The sequence below is a fragment of the Prionailurus bengalensis genome, chromosome A2 (genome assembly GCF_016509475.1).
Source record: "Prionailurus bengalensis isolate Pbe53 chromosome A2, Fcat_Pben_1.1_paternal_pri, whole genome shotgun sequence".
Lineage (NCBI taxonomy): Eukaryota > Metazoa > Chordata > Mammalia > Carnivora > Felidae > Prionailurus > Prionailurus bengalensis.
This window is the reverse complement of record NC_057348.1, coordinates 116,440,064-116,455,014: the sequence shown is the minus strand read 5'-3', so window position 1 is coordinate 116,455,014 and position 14,951 is coordinate 116,440,064. Positions and strand designations below refer to the sequence as shown.

The following is a 14,951-nucleotide window of genomic DNA, read 5'->3' as shown; positions in this document are numbered from 1 at the left end:
CATCTTATATCTTACACTGTGACTAACGTAGTTATGTCCTTGAGCTATACAATGAGTTGCAAAGAAAGTCTAGACAGATAAGCTTTTCAAAGTCTTGCACCTACTACTAGTTTTTTCTTTTCCCTAGCTGTCAGTAATCATGTCATTATAACACATATAAAAGTATGCCACTTTTAACACAAACTTTACATTTGGAATCATCGTGTTCAAATGCAGGTACTACATTTCATGAGATATTTAAAAAAATTTTTTTTTAACGTTTATTTATTTTTGAGACAGAGAGAGACAGAGCATGAATGGGGGAGGGACAGAGAGAGGGAGACAGAATCTGAAACAGGCTCTAGGCTCTGAGCTGTCAGCACAGAGCCCGACGCGGGGCTTGAACTCACGGATCGCGAGATCATGACCTGAGCCAAAGTTGGACGCTTAACCGACTGAGCCACCCAGGCACCCCTCATGAGAGATATTTTTAAAAATATCTTACTTTGTGTCAAGCATTGTTCTAGGTGCTCCATGAGATGCTAAGTTTGGAGAGGGCAGTGACTTTGCCAGGGGTGTATCCTCCATTCCTAGAGTAACACTTGATGCTCACTAAGAGTTTGTTGACTGAGTAGATACAGGACACTATGTCAGGTGGTCAGAACATGTACTCACAACAGATTCTGTCCTTAGGGGAGTGGCAGGGATGGAGAAGAGACAGGAAACTGTTGTGGGAAATGAGTGAATGAAATGGAGATGCTCAGCCTGGAAAAAGAAGACTTGCTTGAAGGGAGGAAAGCTTGTCATGTGGAAGAGAAATGGTGCTTGATTTGAAATAAAGTAGATTTTCTTTTGTCTCTTTATTATCAAATAGTGCCTTCAGTGGAATTTATCAAGTAACTTGGTGGTGGCTGTTTTGGCTTATGGATGTTGCTTGCTCAAATATAAGAAATAAGCTAACCATGGAATACTTCGGGGAAAAAAAATCAGATGTTGACTCACTGGGCCAGAGTTATTGCTGGTTATTTTTGGTTTCTAAAGTATTTTTAATGACAGTGTAGATGTAGGTTGCTCATTAATTTATATGTCACTGTTAAATAAGAATGGCCTCACAGAGGAGTTACATACCTTGCCCAGATGAGAAAAATACAAATACCATTTTGTGGTACAAACCTTTGGATAAAATAGAGCCTACAGAAGAGTCCTTGGCATTCCTTGTCTTTTAGGAGGGAGAGAGGGGTCAGGTTTATTGAGGCTTTTAATTCTTTTTTTTTTATATTAAAAAGATGTTTATTTATTTTGAGAGAGAGAGCATGCGAAAGAATGCCTGTGTGCAAGTGGGAGAGGGGCAGAGACAGAAGGAGAGAGAGAATCCCAATCTCATGAACCCTGAGATCATGACCTGAGCCAAAATCAAGACTCAGATGCTCAACCGACTGAGCCAACCAGGTGCCTTGAGATTTTTGATTCTTAAAGACATTTTTAACACATGAAATTTCTTCTTCTTAGCATCACCATTGTAATCTAAGTAACTGAGTCAGGTAAGTTTAATGCAAATAAGAAAATAAAAGCTCTTGCTCAAAGTTTCATCATAAGTGTAAGTAAGATGTTGCAGCCACATTTGTAACCAGAAAGTGGTATTTTAGAATATAAAGAATGTGATCACCCCATTATCCCTCCAAGTCAAATAGCTTTTTAATCTTTGGTTTCTCACCAATAAAATTATTTTCTTTTATTTATTTATTTATTTATTTATTTATTTATTTATTTGTTTGTTTATTTATAACATTTATTCATTTTTGAGACAGAGAGAGACAGAGCATGAATGGGGGAAGGTCAGAGAGAGAGGGAGACACAGAATCCGAAACAGGCTCCAGGCTCTGGGCTGTCAGCACAGAGCCCGCCGCGGGGCTTGAACTCACGGACCGCGAGATCATGACCTGAGCCGAAGTCAGCCGCCCAACCGACTGAGCCACCCAGGCGCCCCAAAATTATTTTCTTGAATTATTCTTGACTTCAGATTGACAAACTTTAATTTCTTCCTTTTTTTTTTTTTTTGCATTTTAAAGGAAATTATTGACTACTTATAGTTTCGTATTCGTGTGGGGAAGACTGGTTGAGTAAAGGATTCTTAATTTGACTGTTATTGCCTCTTCTAGTTTGTGCTTAACCTGAAACACAAGGTAAGCATCAGACACGGATTACCCCAGAGTACAATGATGAGTGTCAAGGAAGATTCAGAATGGACCAGCCAAAGTCATATCTGTTTATAATACTGACTCTGGTTAGTGACATTTTCAGTAGTTCATCCCAATTTAGTTGTGTCGTAGTGAGGATACAGTCAGCATCAGGGAACATGAAAGCTCTTCTTAGAGTCACATTTCCATTTTATTAAATTCTACTTGCCTGGTTTCTTTCAAAATTGAATGTTTCTTAGCATGGCTCTAATATTAGATGGGTTTCCTTGGAGATATGCATAGATATAGATTTATGGTGTTAACCCTGATCTTCTTTAATGGCCTTCTTAGAAAAGTATGTTCTTATTTAGGTCATTAAAATGTCTAGAAAAGCAAATATAGAAGCTATGAAGATGAGATTTGAGGTGCTACATTTCTCATTGTGAGTTTGGTATCTTGTGGTAGGGGTGATTTTGAAGGTGGAGACATGGATGGGGGGAAATAATTTTTAGGTGTCACTACAGATAGGTCTTCCAAAAGGAGCAGATAATGTGGATCCATGTATCTGGCAAATCCCAAGCCCCATCCCAGCAATTTACGCAATTCATAGGACTGTTGAAAGAGAGTGAGCATTTCCTATTTATTGATATGAGAAAAAGGATTCTCCTTTCTCAGTTGTAAGCTTTGAAGACTTTAGAGAAATAGAGAGAATATAGAGAAATATAGGTTTTGGTTTTGGTTTTAATATTGGGCTATGTTTCCTCCAATCTATGTCAAATACAGGTGTGCCTTTATGCCGAAACCTAATCTGTGGAAATGCAAACTGACATCACACATAAATAATGAGGCAAATTGACATAAACGCTTTTATTTACATCCCTGGGTATGCATGTGCCCATTTTTTTCTGGCTCATTGTTGTTTATTTCCTGTTTAAACTTTATGCTGATGAACTTGCTGATTACTAAATACCAGGAAGCTGGGTCCTAGAAAGTTGTAAATGGGCGTGTCCTCATGCTTAATAATCTTTGGTGGAGAGGGGCCAGTTGAGAAGCTAGAGTCCTTTTTTGTGATTTTTGTTTTGGAATGAAATGACTGAATGAATGAACAGACTGAATTATTTCCTCTCTGTTCCTTGAACTTGTAGGAGTAACAAGCAGATATGTAAAGCTGCCTCTGTGACATAAGCATTCTTGCGTGGCTCACTGTGTCATGACTTGCTATGATCTGAACCAGAGCACTGTGGAATGAGTCAGATTCTTGGGTGTGAATATTGCCATACAGCACTGTGCCTAGTGCAATTATGAAAGTGGCATAAATCGGTTAAATCCTAAAACCCTGCACTGCCACAGTCAGGATACGTATTAGTGATATATAGCGCTTAAAATAACTAATAAATTGAGGAAATTTGTAAGTTATGGGGGGAGCCCTCTGAGCATCCATCTGACCTGGAAATTTCTTGTGGTCCCTGAATCCGAGTTCTCTTCTGAGCCACAGAGGATGGCCTTTCCAGGCAGGCATTGCCATAACAGCCTGCTGTCTTTGCAGAAGGGACAATAGCAATGGTCACCTCCTTAAGCTCAGCATTGCACAGTTAGTTATAGCTCGGTCTCTTCCCACAATTGTGAATCTGGATAGCAACAGGTTTTGATTTTGTTTTATTTTGTTTTGTTTTGTTTTGTTTTATAGCTCATTTGATGGCCAGGTCTGGCCTGAAGCTATTTATGTGTGGTCTTTGTTCGAGTTAATAGGAGCGTTCACACATTTTGCTATAAAAATATTATTGTGTTGGACCATGAGATGCCACTCCCGGTCCTGCTGGAGCTGTTCTTATATGACATACATGCCATATTACCTTTCTAAAATTAAAAACAAAACCAATTCTATATATTTCTGGCCTCAAAGATTTCAGCAAAGGGACTGAAGACTTGCACCCAACAGGAAGAAGAATGGCCACGATCCTAGAAGCACAGAAACATTTGTATTTCGCATTTGTCCTAATTTCCCATTTCGGGACTTTGAATTTTCTCTCTCTGAGTAAATGAGACCTGCTACCAGGACGTTCCTATTCCGATGACCAGCAGCATGGCATATGTGGATTGTCATGCGGCAGAGTAGAGGCCTGTGAAGGATCTAAAGCCAGGGAACAAAGCAGCAAAGTGTCTGGATAGGAGCTGGACGGTCATGAGTTTAGTCACCCACGGCTTCTAGTGAACTTAATGCTGTGTCAGGAGGGGCGGCTCTTCTCTTTATTTTGATCTCTGCACTCATTATTGTGGTATATGAGAACGTCTATACTTACCCGGACTATTTAATACATTTGGCATAGAGTATTCCATATTCTGCAAGTTCTGTTCTTTTCAGGTAATCCATTATTTTCTTTCTAAAGTTTCATAAAATAAATTCCTGAGATTTTTAAGGTAAGGTTACTTGAGTCAGGTGGACTCAACATTCATTTACGGTTGTGGCCAAAGTATGTGAAGCAGATCAGCAGCGGGCCTGCAGAGCAAAGCTTCTTCCTTCCTGTTGTGTTCTATGTGACATAGAGAAGTGTGAGCAATACGCAGCTTGTGTCCTTAGGGAGATCAGTGTGGATATAAATAACTAGGAAGCCGGTCCAGCTTGCTTCGCATTTAGGGTAAGTGGACTAAAGTGTGAGAGATAAGATTGGAAAGGGAGGTTGGTTGGGTCAGAACTGGGGAGGGCCTCAAATACCACCTGTACATAGATAGACTTTATTTTGTGTATCATTTGTTTGCAAGATTTGCACACAGAAGAATTCTATGAAATGATGTACTCATGCTTCAAGTAACTAAATCCATTACGTTACATTAGGTATCTCTTCTATTAGATGGTAATGCGGACAAGAGGGAGTTGGTGAAAAAGAGAGAAACTTAAAATGGAGGAAAAGTATCTGTTACATCTATTATTTTTTTTCTTCTTGCAGTTTGAGAAAGGATTGCCTCATTTGATTTCCATAGTGGGAGCACGTGGAACCCTCTCAGGGAATGTAGTGGCTGTAAGAGCTCAACCTTGAAAGTCAGCGCCCTGGGCCATGATGAGTCACTGCAGATATTTGCAGGGAGGAGAGATGTGATCACAGAGCTACTCTAAGAGGACTGGTTTGGTTTGAGCGAGGAGCGCCCAGCGGTTGGCAAGCTAGGCAGGTGCTTATTATAGTCATCTAGGCAAGGATCAGTAATTTGTACCTGAGCCTGTCAGGTGGCAGTGGGAAAAGAAAAAAGGGAAATGCTGGAAGCAGAAACTTTAAGAAACATCTTAAATGCAGTTTTCCCACCTCATTCCTCAAGGGCATTTTAAATTGGTAGGAAGGAAGACCCAATTAGGAGGACTTAACTGGTAATAGACTGGGTTTTCTAGGATTTACCTAGGGTTCATGGTCACATTTTGTATACATCTGTAAAAAGCTACCTGCCTGAAACCGTTGCCTAGGCTAGAAGAGTTCTCCTTCTTAAAAGAATCTTTGGATTTCATAAGTGTCCAGAAACGAGAAGAAACATGAGAAGAATTGTTTGGGGCGGGTATCAGCTCTCTGTAACTGTCTCCTGATTTCCTTTGGGCTCCTGGCCTGGGCTGCACTGTTTTGGGGACTAATCTGATGTCCTCATTCACCGTGCCCCGTCTCCTTGGTGTCAGTGACCTTCCTCTCCACACCACCTCGACAGCCCACTCAGTGGCCTAGGACTCTCGCTTCTGAGATACCTTTCCCTCCATCAGAGCCTCTACCTTTCCTGTCTGCGTTCTCCCACTAAACCTGTTCTTCAGACTGTCTGTGTATTTATTCCCTTGATCCCCACCCTGTTTTCTGTGTTTGGCCTTTACTTTCCCCACTCCTTCACTTTTTCCCTGGTGTACCTGGACGGCATAGTCAATAGTTTTGATTATCTGTCACTGGCAGATGACTGTCACTCTGTCAACAGCAGTTTCTTCACGATTGGCCTTCTATAGAAGTACTCCCTTCTCTTTCCATCTCTGAATTGAAACCACAGACTCTTCTAACTCTGAACTCACTCTATAACTGGCCGCTGGCTTCCTTACTCCAGTGTATGATTTTAAGGTTAACAGAAGTTAAGAGATTACTTGGAAATCTTTTTGCTGGTCCAAAGTTGCATCCCTTCCCATTTTCTGTAGCAGCTGTTCTAAACCTTTATTATTTTCTTTAAGGATGCAACTTCTGGGGTGCCTGGGTGGGTCAGTCAGTTAAGGGGCCCACTTCAGCTCAGGTCATGATGTCACTGTTCCTGGGTTTGAGCCCTGCCTCAGGCCCCACGTAGGGCTCTGCACTCACAGAGCCTGCTTGGGATTCTCTCTCTCTCTTTCTGTCTCTGTCCTTCCCCCACTTGCACGCATTCTATCTCTCTCTCAAAATAAATAGACTTAAAAAAAAAAGATGCAACTTTCTTCCATCTCGTTCTCAGCATTTGAACTTACCCTCATTTTATCTAGAAATAGGTCACTAAGGAGCAATTTTCCCAACTTTATATGCAGCCCCGAGAGTTATTGATACTTCCCCCCCTCAGTGACAGAACTGTGTTATTCCATTCTAAATCCCATGTCCCAGGGCCTCCCAATGACATCTTGCCCGTCTATAAGTTTGATACTGTTGACTATTCCATCATTTGGAATGATTTTGGCCTAAATTACAGAAAACCCAAACACAAGAGGCATAAATTAGAGGCTACATAAAAGAAATCTAGAAGTAGGGCAGTTTCAGATTAGCTTATTGTAATGGTTTGACAGCATCATTAGGATCCCACTTCTTTAGTCTTTCCTCCTTGCCATTCATAGCATGGTAGATGTATTTCCTCTTCAAACTGCCCTGGGCTCCCATTGACCAGGATTGTATCACGTGCCCTTGCCTAAGCCAGTCAATGGAAGGGGAGAGGAATGGGACTCATGAACTGCGAGATCATGATCTGAGCCAAAGTCGGAGGCTTAACTGACTGAGCCACCCAGGCGCCCATCCCATGACTTTATTCTTGCTGGTGGTATAGAACTTGGCTTATTGAATTGCAATTTTGACCTTGTTAAGAGCAGGATATTTGTCTTCTGCATTTTGAGGTCCGTGGAACCCTTTTGTATAAGTTAGCCCATGGTCTGTGATCATTGAAGTTTGTATCTAAAGAATGTAGTGGTTTTGTTTTGTATTTGTAAAAATTGTGAGAGGAAAAGTTAGCCCTAAATACAGTCTGTATTTACTGTGTCAGGTTCCTTTGAAAAATCACGACATATTCTAACACACTGAGCTTCAGGAGGAAGGCCTTTTCAAGTTCATCTTTTACTAGAACTGATAGCCTGAGGCCCATTCATTGTAAAGTTGACTGACATTGCATTTTAGAGGAGTGATAAAAAGGATTGTATTGGAGGTATAAAAGTTAACTTTTCAACCAGGAGAAACCTAAGAATGAATTAGGTGGTGATAAAAAAAAAAAAAAAAGATTCCCTCCTTGAAAATATATGCATGGGGGGAGGGTCTTTCCCTCTGTTTTATTAAAGTAATTCTTATACATTACAAAATAAATATTCAGAAACAAAATATAATTTTTAGAAGATAATTAAATTTTAGCGTTTTGGGATTTCTTTTTCTGGGTACATAGAGACATATAATTATACGAAAACGGGATCCTCTCATAAAGACTGTTTTATAACTTGTTTTAACCTAATCTGAAATATTTGTCCATGTCAATCAATAAAGCTTTATCATCATTCTTAAAAAAATTTTTTTTAATGTTTATTTTTGAGAGTGACAGAGAAAGCATGAGCAGGGGAAGGGGTAGAGAGAGAGGGAGACATAGAATCTGAAGCAGGCTCCAGGCTCTGAGCTGTCAGCACAGAGCCCGATGCAGGACTTGAACCCACAAACTGTTGAGATTGTGACCTGAGCCGAAGTCAGGCGCTTAACCAACTGAGCCACCCAGGCACCCCATCATCATTCTTTTTAAATTCAGGCAACTTACATTCTAAAACACATAAATGTTAAGCATCACCCATATCACCAGATGGTGTTAACCATCACCCAGATTAAGACATGTTAACACTTAGTTGTACTTCAAAAGGCTCTCTGTTTTAGTTCCTTTGTGGTGATGGAACAATTCTGTAGGTTAGTTGTGATGGGTACATGAATATACACGTGATAAAATTTTATAGAAAACTGTGTACATGCATACAAAATAAGTGCATGTAAAAACTGGTGAAATCAGAGTAGTCTCTAGTCTAGCTAATTGTGTTGTACCAATGTTAATTTCCTGATTTTGACTAGTTATACATAACTAGTCCCATTGATGGGAGCTGGGTGAAGGGTACACTGAACACTGCATTGTTTTGGCAACTTCTTGTGATCCTATAATAATTTTTTTTTAAGTTAAAGAAATCTTCCTCATTCTTGTTTTACTATTTTAATGGGTGTCTTACAGGTTACTGTATGGATATACAATAGTTTATATAACCAATTCTCCATTCATTTTCTGGAGGTTTTATTCGTACAAATAACTTTGTGATGAGCGAACTTGTACGTATTTTTCGAAAGGGATCTTATCTCAAAAAAGAAAAAGCTACTACTATGTTCTTAAAAATCACTTTTCAATGACTACAATTTTCAAGATCATGCATTACATAAAGTGAGTCAGCCCTGTGTGGTGGGGACGATTAACTCTCTCAGGAAGAAGGCATTTCAGCAAAATTGTAACTTCTGTTTTTTCCATCTGCCCAAAGCCCAAGGATATTGAACTCTGCACCAAGGAATCAAAGATATAAATGAAAGTGCATCCTGTCTAAAACATAGGTCATTACATTGCTTCTCAAGGGTGAAATTTTTCTAGAAGATTCACTCAAAGGTGAGCTGCATGGCAAACTCAGTTTTATAGTCTTTAAAGGATAAAACCATCTGAGTAGTTATACTAAGTTTTTCTGGTGGTGTTCATCCTGATTTTTTTAAAAAGTAAGCTCTACCCACCCTATCGTGAGGCTTGAACTCATGACCCCAAGATCAAGAGTGGCATACTGTACCAACTGAGCCAACCAGGCACCTCTGTTCATCCTGATTTTTAATCTGATTTTAAGGAGACCAGCCTGGACACAGGTTTCTGGAAAACATAATGTACTTCTTACTCCTCAGTGCTTAGGGGAACAAAGATATATTTTTTGGCAAAGTACCTATTAAATGAGGGTTGTTTTCCATTTTGGCTCAGCAGGTACCTTATACTCTAATATTTGCTGTAGGTATTTTTTTCTTGTTGTTGTCTTTTGACAGTTGTTTTCATTTTACTTCTATTACTGGGCAATTTTGTCTTTGATCTCAGGAACTCAGTCATTTGTCATTAAAGCTTCCAACTCAGACACAGGAGAGGAATATAATGAAAAGATTATTGCTTCTCACATGTCCAACAAAGAAGACTTCTACTTGTCCATGAGATCAGTGTTGAGCATGCTGTGGTTATCTGTTAGCATTTGAATAAAAATGTGTTGAGGTCATGGATGCTGGTGTTTTATACCAGAGGCAGGCAGAAAAACTCATTGAAGTGGTGAGATTTACCTTTTCACATGTAAAAAACTGCTCTCACATGACCTTTTTCCTCCATCACTTCCAGACTCTTTACTTTTGACTCCAGCTGAGAAAATTGACTTTCTCTCAGAGTCCCATTTTAGAGCAATTACACATATGGCCTGCTTTTTCTCATCCGCTTCATCACATTCTGTCTCTTCCTTCTTTTAAACTTTGCTTTTCTCGTCTTATCCATGCTGCTATTTCTAGATTAAACCACTGTAATGCCAATGCATTTTAGTGTTTATTCTTTTACCCTTTCCATTTGTGCTGTATGTAACTCTTATATGTTATCTTTGCATAGGTATGTTTGACTCTCTTTGGCTGAAGTACCAAATTCTGATAGCAAAAGCAGATAGTGATTAATTTTGTGAATTACCCATCTGTGTACTTGTCTAATAGCTAATTATGTAAACATTGACTTCAGATCAGAACTGGAAGCATATGCAAATACTTGCCTCAACTGGAATTTAAGATAGATTAATTATCAAAAAGCCAATTTTCTTTCTTTCTTTTTTCTTTCTTTCTTTTTTTTTTCTTTTTTCTTTTTTTCTTTTTTTTTTCTTTTTTTTTTTTTTTTTTGCATAGCATGCTTAAACTTTTGCTCAACTGTTAGTTTTCTTTGGGAACAGAAGTATAATCAGAAATATCATTAATGACCTAAGTGTTCTGTATTGGGACATTATTCAAGTTTGGTTTTTAGACTGGCCTATGATTGTTGGTATCTTTATAATATTCTGAGTAGTTTTGTTCTCCTTTACATCTTCTGTTTCTTTTCAACTATTCATAAACAAGATAAATTTTGAGACTAAATCAGAGAGCCTTTGAGAGAGAAGACATGCTAAAGGCTTTTGTTTGCATGGTTGCTTTTGACCTTTATGAGTCTATTGCTTTTAGAATCTAGGACAGCATTGGGGCACCTGGGTGGCTCAGTTGGTTAAGCATCTGACTTCAGCTCAGGTCATAATCTCGCGGTTTGTGAGTTCAAGCCCTGCGTTGGACTCTGTGCTGAAAGCATGGAGCCTGGAGCCTGCTTCGGATTCTGTGTCTCCCTCTCTCTCTCTGCCCTTCTCATGCTCTCTCTCTCTCTTTCTCTCTCAAAACAAACAAAGCCGTTAAACTCTAGGACGGCATTAATAAATTGTCAAGGTGAATTATCTCACATTTGATTTTCTTTTTGGGATTTTGCAGGTGGTACTAATGATCTTTCCCTCCTTGAACATGTGTAATGAATGTCCTCTTTGTTCTCTGTTGTAACCTTGAGCCATGAACCCCCCTCTCAGCTGGGCCCCAGTTCTGCAGGCATCTGCCTGCTTGGCCTGTTATTACTCCATGAATCATTGCTGGCCTTATTAAACTATTTTGGGCAGCAGCCTTTCCATTCTCCTCCTGTGAACCGTGAAGACTGGAGTGGCTGCAGCAGTGTAGGCCCAGTGTGGAATTTGAATGTGAAGGAAAGACGTTTCACTGGCTTGTGACATAGCATTTTACCCTATAGAACAGTTGGGTGTCTGCCCTCTGAGGCCACCTTGTGTCTTGAAAGGTTTCTTTTGTTTTAAAAAGTCATCCCAGAAAGTTCATTCTTGAATGTCTGGCATTTAAAATGCTTGGATATGAGGCAGTTTAGTCTTCCCACTGCCCTGCAATGTTCTCCGGCATAACCATGCTCCTGGTTTGTGTTGGTGCCCATCAAAGACAGCACAAAACAGTGGATAAGAAGGCGGCCTCCAGTCAGACAGACCTATATCCAAATCCCAAAGATGATGAGCAAATGATATCACTTCTTTCAGGTGAGAACAGGAAATGTGTGGCCAGCCTCACAGGTGGTAAAAGGATTCAGATAAGACATGTAAGAAGTAGGTAATGTGAAAACTTAGCTGCTGGTTAGAACTAATCAGTAGAGAAAGTCCTCTGGCCTTTGTTAAGGAGACGTTACAATTCGTGTAGTCTGTGTTTCATTTTAAAAGTCAATCACTGAGACCCAGAGTTTGTGCTTGCCTGATGACACATAGCTGTACTTAGAGCAAGGATGAGAATCCATATTTTCTAACTCCTAGTTCAGTGTCTTTCACATAACTTTCTCATGTGTTGCTAGCTCAGAGCCACATCTGAACTATTCTTAGCCTTGTCAATGGAGGTATTTGTTGTTCATCAGAAAATACTTTTTTCATATGCAGTTTCATACTTCCCTTTGCTTCCTTACCATCTAAAAAAAAAGATGGAGAATGTATTAGTTTCCTATTGCTGCTGTAACAGAACTAAATTGTTTAGTTTCGTGGCTTCCAACAATACACATTTGTTCCCTTACAGTTCTGGAGGTCAGAAGTCTAAAATCAGTTTGTCAGCAGGGCTGTGTTCTTCTGGAGGCTTTTGTGGAAAATGTACTTCTTTGCTTTCTCCAACTTTTACAGACTACCTGCGTTCTTTGGCTCGTGGCCCCACATCAATCACATCTCATTTTCCATCCTCACATCTCAATACATTGCTGTCTACTAACTGATCTCTTGCCTTTCTCTTGTAAGGACCCTGTGCTTGCATGGGCCCTGTATGGATAATCCTGAATAATCTCCCCGTCTCCAGGGCCTTACTTTAATCACATCTCTAAAGTCCATTTTGCCATATAAAGTAACATTCACTGGTACCAGAGATTAGACTGTGGATATATTTGGGGGTTGTTATTCCACTTACCACAGACACTTGCCTTATGAGCCAGAATTCTCAAATTATCTTTTTTTTCACCCAGATTTCTGAATGTCTCAACATTAAATCATATCAGTTTGTTCACATACATTTTTCTAGCCATTTACTCTCCTTCCTCTGTGCCCCATAATGAATTCCTCCTTTTAGAATAAACCTATTCTAGAAACAGAAGGCACTGACATCACCCACTCAAATGACTATGCATACTTGTTGGCTTACTCTGATGTTGGAGGGGCCATGATTGGGGAATGGATGTCCAGGAGCATCCCCAATACTCACTTTCTACCTCTGAACACATACTTCTTGAGAGAATATTCAATACTTTTTGGAATTAACAAAAAAATCTTCAGTTTATACCATGTATATATTGGGGATTTGGATTAGGAGAGGTTTGCTGCCTTCTTTTTGGATATATAGGCTATGTTTGAATTATTGTCAGCAGAAATCACACTGATGAATTTATTTCATTGGGCCCTTCTTCTAAGCCCGGGGTCCTTGAGCCTTTAAGGCTCCACAGAAGGCCTTCATGGTGCTGAACCTCTTGGGGCTATGCAAAGCCATAGGATTGTTTTTCTGGAATGTCTAATTTTCATTAGACTTTTAAAGATCTTAGTGACCCAGGAAAGGTTAATGATCAATTGAATTGGTGGCAGGTGGATTATTTTCCTTTTCCCCTTGATAGATAAAAGGCCTTTGGAAGTACACTGCATACACACACACACACACACACACACACACACACACACGAGTGAGCAGGGGAGGGGCAGAGAGAGAGGGAGACACAGAATCCGAAGCAGTCTCCAGGCTCTGAGCTGTTAGCACAGAGCCTGGTGCGGGGCTTGAACTCACAGACTGCGAGATCATGACCTGAGCTGCAGTCTGACGCTCAACCGACTGAGCCACCCAGGTGCCCTGATACAAATTCTCTTTGATAACTGTGGGACATTATGTAAAAATAATGCATAACTATTTTGAAAGGAATTTGTTGCTTTTGATAAAACTCACTTATGTTCATTTTTATTTAGAGCAAGAATTTAAGACTCATTTGGGCTGACTTAACCATTTTATGGAGGGGGGAAAAATGAGGTCAGGATGGATGGGTTTTACAGCATTATGCAACTGTTTAGGGACAAAGTTGGTGATAAAATTCAAGACTCCAGAAACTGACCCAGTGATCTTTTATTATACCATATTGCCATGTAAGGTAACATTCAGTTCCAGGACTGAATGCTGAAGGAAACAGGTTTCATACCTTGTAAATCAAACCACAATGAGGTACACCTGTATCCACCAGCATGGCTAAAATGTAAAAGACTGACAATATCAAGTGTTGACTAGGATATAGAGCAACTGGAGAGGTCAGGAGGCATGGCTGGTAGGAGTAGAGAAAGACACAGCTACTTTGGAAGGCAGTTTGGCAGTTTCTAATGTTAAACACACTTTCCCTGTGGCCTAACAGTTCTGCTCCTATGCTTTTACCCAAGAGAAAGGCCCATATACGAATATTCAATGCAGCTTTATTATAACAACTAAAAGCTGGAAACAGTTCATATGTTCATCAGCTGGTGAACAGATAACTTGCGGTATATATTTATACAATGGAATACTAGTCCGGCAAAGAAGGGGAAGGGATTGCTGATATACCGTAGCTGGAACCCAAAACCATGTGGAAAAAAGCAGACACAAAAAGCAAATTCTGCATGATTCCATTTATATGAAGCTCTAGAACAGACAAAACTAACTGAAAGTGACAGAAATCTGAGGGGTGAGTGAGTGTGGGAGTTGATTGCACAAGGGCACTTTTTGGTGAGGGAGGTGTTCTGTAGTTGGCATAGGTGTATACCTGTGTCCAAATCATCAAATTATACACTTAACAGGGGTGGATTTTGTTGTATATAAATCATACCTCAATGTAGTTGAATTTTTAAAAAATAAGAAATAGGATCATGAGAAGCCAGGGTGTCAAACAGCAAAGCACACTTGGTATAAAGCATAAAATATTTTGACTATGCCATTGAATTTTCTGTGGTCCCGTTTTCTCTCTCAAAATATCTGTGGTCCTTGTGTGATGGTCCCTGTGGCACTTGTCTGAGAACACAGATGTAACTACAAGCAAGCCTACCATGGTGAAAAAAACTGAACAATCCACCCATGTACATTTCCATGAGCAAGTTTCTTCTGTGCTTGAGGATATTTTGCCAACTTAAGCAGTAATCATGGGAATCATTTAGAGCTTCAGTTATTAATTCTTCTTTAGTTACCAAAATTTTACCAGCATAACTACATATGCAAATAAAATAATACCCGGAGAAATGCCAAGTGCTTTTCTGTTCTCTAGGAGGAAGTTTAGAGGATTTGTAGACTGAGTAGGTTGAATTTATAGCCATATTCTCTGCTAAAAAGTCTAAAAATAGAAATGTTGGCATCACAGTCGATGTTCTGAGTCATATTTTAAATTCTCTAAGCCTGTAGCTTAGCAAAATGCTATTCAGAAAAGTCTCAACTGCATATACAATATATCTTTGTCTTGCCAATT

At 39.7% G+C, this 14,951-nt stretch overlaps 1 protein-coding gene across 6 annotated transcripts in view; it reads left to right on the top strand.

Moving 5' to 3' along the window:
• The window catches only part of OSBPL3 (oxysterol binding protein like 3), a 179,300-nt gene that overhangs the window by 38,800 nt on the left and 125,549 nt on the right, over positions 1–14,951 (top strand). For 2 of the 6 annotated variants that reach the window (XM_043589107.1, XM_043589110.1), the window contains exon 2: positions 8,887–9,008. The exons of the other annotated variants lie outside the window; for them this stretch is intronic. The gene's annotated coding sequence lies outside the window, so the exon portion shown is untranslated. The remainder of the gene's footprint in view (positions 1–8,886; positions 9,009–14,951) is intronic. 6 annotated transcript variants of the gene reach the window in all.